The sequence below is a fragment of the Pteropus alecto genome, unplaced genomic scaffold (assembly GCF_000325575.1).
Source record: "Pteropus alecto unplaced genomic scaffold, ASM32557v1 scaffold86, whole genome shotgun sequence".
Taxonomy (NCBI): domain Eukaryota; kingdom Metazoa; phylum Chordata; class Mammalia; order Chiroptera; family Pteropodidae; genus Pteropus; species Pteropus alecto.
The window spans coordinates 25,933,145-25,938,985 of NW_006442109.1; the positions used below are offsets into that span (position 1 = coordinate 25,933,145).

General features: G+C 43.4%; 1 pseudogene; it reads left to right on the forward strand.

Moving 5' to 3' along the window:
* Positions 1 to 213: 213 nt before the first annotated feature.
* Positions 214 to 332, forward strand: LOC112469861 (annotated as a pseudogene).
* Positions 333 to 5,841: the final 5,509 nt, after the last annotated feature.

The following is a 5,841-nucleotide window of genomic DNA, read 5'->3' on the forward strand; positions in this document are numbered from 1 at the left end:
GTCCCAGCAGAGATGTAGGGAGAAAATAATTCATGTCTGGTAAACAGTATTCATGGAGCACTCACCATGGCCAAGGCATTATTGCCAGGCCTTGGGATGATTAAACAATGAGTGGGACACAGTTCCTACCCTGAAGGAATATAATCTAATAATTATTCCTTGTGGAGTAATGAGCCTTCTGCACAAATGTCTGTTAAAAACAAAACATGAGTTGTGTATGGCCATGCCATCCTCAACAAGCCCGATCCTGTCTGATATCAAAAGCTAAGCAGGGTCGGGCCTGGTTAGTACTTGGATGGGAGACCACCTAGGAAGACTAGGTGCTGTAGGTGTAAAATATTTAAAAAAAAAAAAAAGGGATTATAAGATGACAAGGTCGTTGTAATCTGTGAGGTCAACCAAGGGTTGCCTCACCTAAAAACAAACAAACAAACAAACAAACAAAACAAAAAAAACCCCATGAATTTAGAGACAAATGTTTTTGAACCTTTAAAGAAAGGAGATATAGATAATTGGGAGGAATCAGAAAAGATTTCATGAAAAAAGATAAATTTCATTTTAGGCCTTGCAGGGTGGTGGGAGCAGTCTTATTCAAGGGCATGGACTTTCATCCCCTATTAGACAAGGCTGTTTCATCCAGTCAGGAGAAGGTGGATGTGGTCAGTGCCAAGCTCCATACAAAGAGATGCTACAGAACTGCTAAGGAAAATGTCATAGTTGTTGTTCAGGTAGGACACACCAGGATGAGTCAATTCCCCTTCCCCACACAGATTATCACCTACACGTTTTGGGATGACGTTGGGGTGAGTAAAAGTCCTGTTTATCTTTGCTGAGTCATACTTAAGCCTACCTTTCAATATTACTCATGTTACTTTGACCCCAAATTCTCATTTGTCCTCACTCAACCCCTGTATTTGAGGTAGGGAAACACATACAGCCAACCGAATAACGTGTGGTCTGTAAACATAACCTTTGAATCATTGTCTCTCACAGATCCTCGTGGGCCAGGGACAGTGCCGAGTGCACTGATGAGCTTGCCCATCTGCTTTGGGCTTCAGCCTCCAGGAGGCCTCCATCTCCTGGGTAATCATACAGACAGGGGCGTCTCTGGCCCAGAAGAATGCCCTGGATCACAGTCAGTGTGGGTTCTGTGCCAGTCCCCAGTGACAGCCTGAGAGCAGGAAGATGAGAAGTGCACAAACTGAATAGCCCTTTTCCTGATGATGTTTAATTGAATCTGGGCACTGACAAGGCTTGGCTGAGTAGCTTTCTTCCCATCACGTGCAGCTTGGCCAGCTCTGCCAAATTTCTTCCGTGATGATCATTCCACCCAGGTAGCATGGAACTTTTTCATGGAATAAGTCCTTGAGTAAGGATCAAAAAAACTTGAGAATTGGTTTCACCTGTGCCATAAACTTTTGGCACAAGTCACTTAACATCTGAGGTTAGCTTTTCTTCATTTATAAATTAGGAAAAAAGCTTGTCCTGCCGGATCTTTGCAAATTTTTTGTGAAACTGTAAAATCACATAATAGCTGAGAATGCCTTTTGAAGGGTTAAAAATGTGCTGAGTATTATTATTACTAGAGTTTTACTATTAATATACCTAAGTGCAAATAATATCACCCATGGAAGTAACAAATGAAAGCTACAATGTGGCAACTTGCTAAGCAGTCTTTCTGTTAACACAAGGAGTGTAAATTGTAGTAACGTGTGAGATATTGTTGTTATCCTCAGGGGAAGGTGGAGATAAAATGTGAGAGAAGTGAGTGTGAAGGGCAGGTATATAAAGAGCAAAGAAGGCTCTACACGGCTTGGTGAGCAACATGGTATCTGATGTTCCGTAGTGAGGTGGACTGTATAGAACAAAGTAATCTACAGTGCGAATCACGAGAATAGGGTTCTCCATTTGTGTTTCCTATTGCTGTCTGACCAAGCCTGTCATTGTCGGTCTTTGGTTGTGGAGCAGGAGCGACACTTGCTTCCTAATTCTGCCTCCTCACCCTGCCCACCTCTGCCACCAAGGACTGGGCCTTGCTTGAGGGTAGGCACATTACGGGAGGGAAGCCCAGAAAGCAGAAGCAAGGACTTTGTGAGGCAGCGGCCCTCTCCCCCACTCCATACTTTGGCAGGTTCTACGGACTTTTGCTTCCCTGGGAATACTCTGAGAACTCGTTAGCAGATATCAAGACTGGGCTTGAACTGAATTCCTTTATCTCTTGATTGAATTCCTTCACTGGGCAGGCCTGGTGGGCAAGTCCCTGGGCTGTGGTCTTGGATTTCATACTGGCCCTGGTGTCTGCTCTGGGCTTCCACCTCTCACAGTCTGAAGCAGAACTGCAGGTAGAGAAGAAAGTCATGCTTAGGCCCAGAGGACATAGCCTCAGTGGAACTTTTCAAGGTCCAGCCCTTAAAAAGTTCCCTTGCTATAGGGGTCAGAGGCCCATTTCCTAATTTAGATAATTTCCCAAGACCAGATTCAACCACTTTGTCAGCAGCACTTTTTATTCGGCTTTCTGCTGACCTACAGTTTTCCTCAAGGAAGCAAACAAACTATTTTTCAACTTCATTCCCCTCTTCTGCTCATTCCCCTTCCTTGATGGATTGTCCCAGAGTTCCAACAAAGCTGATTTCAGTAGCCTCTGGGCAAGGTGGCACACTGGCCACACATGTCCCTTTGACCATCTTGACGAAAGAAGACCCAGCTTAGAAGATGCAGGCTCCCTTTTTCACAGAACGTTTTCTTGAGAAATTTTAGAAAAGTGCAGCCCTCATCCCTGAAAGCTATTCTGCAGTGCTGAAGCCTCAGTCACCCAAGCGTTCCCTCTGCATTATGGCCGCGCTCCCAGACTTTCCAAAATGCAACAGTGCACTGAGAGAGACAGTCTGCTGAGGTGTTATTGGTTTGCAATACCCTGATAAGGAGATTTCATTCCCTCCTTGCTGGCAGAGTTATATAGAGTAATTACATAAGTACTGCTATGGCACTGGGCGGAATCTCATTAAAAACTGTATAAAGAACTATTCAGTTGTGGTAGAGAATATTCATTTTATTCCATTGACTATAATCCATATAATAGAGCATTAGCCTGAGCATAAATGCTGGTGTTGCTCTGGCTTCCTGATAAAATGCATTTGGAATATATATTTAGTGCAGCATTTGCTTATGTGAGGCATGATAAAAAGTCGGTATGGGGCAGCTCCAGATTTTCCCACCTCATGAGAAAGCTGCTTGCTATGCTGAGCAGACTGTTGTTTGATCTTACTCCTCCTGGGAGAGCCACTTGGCCAGGTTGGATGGGACACTCTATGGCAGTTTGAACACATGGCAGCTCTGAAACACGCACGCACGCACACTGGAAGAATATTCCCATTAGTAGTTCAGCCTTCCACCCAATATGGGAGAGAGGCCTTTCTAAAATAGAATTTATCATGGGTTATTGTTCTTTTATTTTCAAAGAGATAGTGAGCAAGCCCTTTTTTAGTATAAGGATGTTTTCGGTTGATGGCATGTAAATTATCTCTTCAGCCATACTGAATATCATTCACCACAACAAACAAGAGCCATTCTAAATAGCTTGCTGATATGGCAGCCTAATTCTCAAAAGCATTGAGAAACAATTATATCTAATATATGTATACTACCTTAGTGTGTCTAAGGTACTTTTCCACACATTATGGCATCTGATGTGTGAAGAATTCAATAATCTATGCTTAATTATTTGGAGCACAAACTGTTTAATACTCGAAGTCTAAGAGCACCAGGAATTATTTCATTTATAAATATTTTTATTACAAAAAAAATCACATCACAAACATTTAGAAACTAGAGAAAAGCCCTCTTAACCTCTGCACCTTAATACACTAATATTATTTAGTCTTATTTCCTTCTAGTCTTTTTTCTTATGCATTCTTATACATGAAATCATAATATTAACATTTTCGAAGGCATTTTCCTCTGTAGATTTCCAGACCACCCCACCTGAATTTTATCTGGTCTCATACCTTGTTTAAAAGGAAGATACCAAGATTAATCAACCTCTGTTTATATGAAGGATATTATAGTGAAGATTATATATCCCGTTGTTGAAAGTCAGTGTCACTTTGCCCATAATCAAAGTGCCAAAAAGATGGCAAAGGGGAGCATTCATTCTGTTAAATACCTAATTTCTGTCTCTGGTTATTAAAACAGCTGAGCAAGTCAGCTGGAGAAAACCATTTGAGAATCTTAAGATTGCTGTTGCTGGTAAGGGTGTCCCAGCTGTGCCTTGTTGTTCAAGATCCTTTATCATCTCAGGATGCCAAGTCCCAAGCTGAGCTCACTCTGGGGACTCAGATCTATCAAATGAGAGTGTTTGTCCTCTGCCTGCATCATTTAGGAGCTGTGGATGAAACTGAGGTTAAGAGGCTCAGCTAATGCCTCTCTTGATGTGACCCTGCCCAGAGGAGAGAGAGAGAGTGTGTGTGTGTGTGTCCAATCATGCCTGAGACAGCTGAGAGGGGGGCACAGACTTGTCATCTCCAGGGACCTGTCCTCAGCTTTCATCCTAGCATAGCTCAAGCATGGGTGTTCATCTGTGTGAATGCATGTTTTAAAGGGTGGAGCCAATTTCCTCCCCAGACTAGGACCTGCTTCCTTTGTTCTTGAGAACAGGAGTGGGTTTAGGATTTCAACAAAGGAAGCACATGTCCCTCACTAGTCACATTTTTCCTCCGCTTTCCCTGCTCCAGCATCCTCATCCTGCAGAAGCATGTTTAGCATACAGGCATCTAGACCAGAGATCTGAATGGGCTCCTTTAGAGGCTGCACCAACTGCTGGGCCCTCATCTGGGAGAGCTGAGACCCCCTGAGTGGTATAATCAGAACCTGCAGTATAAGAACCTCCTAGCCTTCCTGCCTACCAAGAGGAAGAAGGAAGCAGTTAGAGAAACTGAGGCATACTTGTGTTGAGCAGCACATCCATCATGATGACCAAGACAAGTTCCAGAACCCCTGGCTGTCTGACAAGTGTCCCCACCCCCACAAGCCATAGAGTCTCCTTTTTTTCCAAGTAAGCAGAGTTCTCTAGAGTGCACTTACTCTCCAAATATGTACATGTCAGGATATGAGAGATCACTTATGTCTGTAATGGATGCCTTGTGTCCAAAGTATTTCCCTGTGTATTGTGCTATTCAATTTAGGACTCCTAATGCATGATTAATGTGTGTTTAAACAGTCATTGCCTAATCGGACTGCTTCACCTTTGGGACACTGGTGAGTACACAAAGCAGACTTACAGAAAACATCACTGGCATGTGTGGAATAATCCAACAACTCTAGCCTTGTACAAGGAGTGAACATTACGAAGCTCATATGGTACCCATCTAAACCTGTGGTTTCCTCTGAGCAGCCTATGACTTCTCAGGTTTTAGAAATTGGTTCCAGTCTCAGTATTCAGTATGCACTCAGTATGTGTTGAGCATATTATCAGCAAAGCTCCATGAGTTCCAGAAAGGGGAATTGTTTGTGGGTCCTACCTGAAGGGAGCTTACAGTCTAGTAGGAAATAGAATATGTTTATGAATAGTTATTGCACTGGGTGAAAAGTTAGGAGAGCCATAAGACTTATTTAGAAGAGGGATGGAAAGTCCATTCTGGAGAGGGACTCATGTGGACAGTGAGTAGATTGCAGTGGATGGGCTGAGCAGAAGGCAGGGAGTAAGGAGCTTGCAGTTACTGCAGGCGTTGTCAGGAGCCTTATGGGGAGATTTGCAAGGCATTCCTTTCTGAGTCATCCACACAGGCACTGAAGTGGTAAGCTCGGGTGCCTGTGGTGCCCCATCTGTGAACCTCATTGAGTTCT